The following is a 2,500-nucleotide window of genomic DNA, read 5'->3' on the forward strand; positions in this document are numbered from 1 at the left end:
CGAAGAATATTTCCTTCCCTACAAAGAATTTAATGATAATATAACATATAAATTCTTATCATAGCAGGATATCAGAAGAAAATGCGATAATCTCTTCAGAATTAGCGTTACGCTGAAACATCAGAAGCCCAGGGAGCGCATGTTAACACCGCCGACAAAATGCGTCCTCAGTGTGTACCCCTTTCTCAAATGGACATTCTGTGACTCACCCGCAAGGAAAAACAAGAGGCGCCTAAGCTATTCCGCCCCGGCCCCTCCCCTCTCCATATTCCCGCATAATATTCCAGGATCCGTCCCTCACAATGGTCTGGAATGGCCCTTCTGAGCTCGGAGGTTTTTGCCAGCGAGTCGTTATCATTAAGAGGATGACAGATCTTACTGGCACGAACAACAGCTGGCGCGCCGCACGGCCTCCGCTCCGGGAATAAACACCTCAGCTCCTGGAAGCTTAGTGAAAACATCTCACTAAGACAGGCAAAGAACGGAAGTTAAGTGATGCCAGGTGTACGGCCTTCTTGAGACTGGTTCTGATACTCCTTATTGCTCTGTTTTGCATCTTCCACGCTGATGATCGATTTCCGCAAGAGAATCAAATTCGAAAAGTATTCTGCAATAAAGCGCAACGCAGACGCGGTATCCTAAATCAGTCTCTACTTCAACTCCTCTCCCTTCCCCTCTCCCGCCTCTTTCACTATACTTTAATAATCCTCCCCACACTCTCAAAAAAGATTCCCCTCAGCTTAACTCCACCCTCCAGCCCTCCTTCACCCTACCCCTCCTCGCTTTCCCCTCTCGACCTCCTTTCCCCTCTCCCTCCTGCCTCCTACTACGGCTCCCGCAGGATTCCTCTTTTCCCTCACCCCCAGCATCATTATAGACTAACGACGCTCATTATCACAGCTGTGTCAAACCTCTCTTTATAAACTTGCTCTGGAATGCCATACGAAAGATGGACATGCTACAGGAGGGGAGTGGAATGAGCTATAGAGGGAGAGGGGGGGGGGGGGGTACAAGTAGATGTATCGGTAGCAGAAGAAGTAGTAAGAAGTAGTAGCAACAGTGGAACAATAGGGGTATCACCTGCGTAAGTCGTAGAAGTCGAAGTAGTAATAATACTAACTGCTGTTGCTTTGGCCGTTGTTGTTGTGAAGAAGCAATGGATATGGAAGCAAAAGTGGAGTAATAGTATGAGATGGAGATGACGATGACTGATGGTGATAGTGGTGATGATGGTGGCATTGTGATTATGATTATGATGATGAAAAAGAAGAGAAGGAAGAAGAGGAATAAGAGAAAGAGAGCAAAAAAGACAGAAGCGGAATAACCCACAAGCGAACAAAAGGCAGAGGGAAAACATAGGTGCGATCACGAGAGAACAATAGACCTCCCCTTGTTCTTGCCTCGCACAGAACAGAGGAACCAAACGCAACAAGTACTAGTAGACCATTTGTAGTAGGCCAGTGAGAAAAGGAGAGAACGGATAGTAGTCCAAAAATTCCGTATGTTTCTCTTTCTTTCTCGCTCTCCTGCTCTCTTTCCTGCTCTCTCTCTCCTGCTCTCTCTCTCTCTCTCTCTCCCTCCCTCTCTCCCTCCCTCCCTCTCTCTCTCTCTCTCTCTCTCTCTCTCTCTCTCTCTCTCTCTCTCTCTCTCTCTCTCTCTCTCTCTCTCTCTCTCCTTCTACCCATACACCTTCACCTCTATCTTCTCCTCCACCTCCTTCTCCCTATCCCCTTTCCCCTCTTTTTCCATCTACTTTCTTTCTCTCTCACTCCACCTTTTCCTCTCTTTCTTCCCCCTTTCCCTTTCCTCATACGCAACACAGTCGCAGCAGTATAGAACAATCACCGTGTAATAAAGGCTGAAAAAGCATTCCAGCGCCAGAAAAGGAAAGAAGCTCAGGAAGTTCATTATAAACACAACTCTTTCCCTTCCGAGAGATCTCGAGTTCCCTTCCATTCTCGGTACGACATGTGCGTCTACGTCTCTCCTACGGGAAGAGGGGGGAGGAGGAGGAGGAGGAGGGGGGAATAACGACCTAATTAGCTATAAACGACCATGATGTACGCCGGAGACGTGAAAATGCAAATATGAGATATGAAAATGAAGATGGGTGTCATAAAGAAGACAGATGGCCTCGGCTGGGCCATTTCCCTAAGCCGGCGGCCCACTCGTCATCTCTACGGCCGTCCGTCCATCAACCCCCGACGCCGCCGCCAGGAGGAGGAGGACGAGGAGGAAAAGGAGCAGGGGGGAGGATGGGGAGAGTAGGAGGAAAACGAGGAAAGGAAGAAAAGACGGCAGGGAAGAGAGGATGGGGAGGAGGACGGAAGAGGGGTAGGAGAAGGGAGGGGATGGGGAGACGAGGGGGGAAACGGAACGGGAAAGAGGAGGGAGAACAGCAGGAGGATGGATAGAGGTAGCAGAGAGAGGAGGAAAAGGGGCGGAGAGGAGGATGGGGAGAGGAGGGGGCGAAAAAGAAGAGGAAAGGGCAGGAGAGGGT

At 49.4% G+C, this 2,500-nt stretch overlaps 1 long non-coding RNA gene across 1 annotated transcript in view; it reads right to left on the minus strand.

Annotated features, from left to right (window-relative positions):
- The window catches only part of LOC125028962, an 8,813-nt gene that overhangs the window by 1,750 nt on the left and 4,563 nt on the right, over positions 1-2,500 (minus strand). The window lies entirely within an intron of this gene.

Source organism: Penaeus chinensis, chromosome 9, assembly GCF_019202785.1.
Source record: "Penaeus chinensis breed Huanghai No. 1 chromosome 9, ASM1920278v2, whole genome shotgun sequence".
Classification (NCBI taxonomy): Eukaryota; Metazoa; Arthropoda; class Malacostraca; order Decapoda; family Penaeidae; genus Penaeus; species Penaeus chinensis.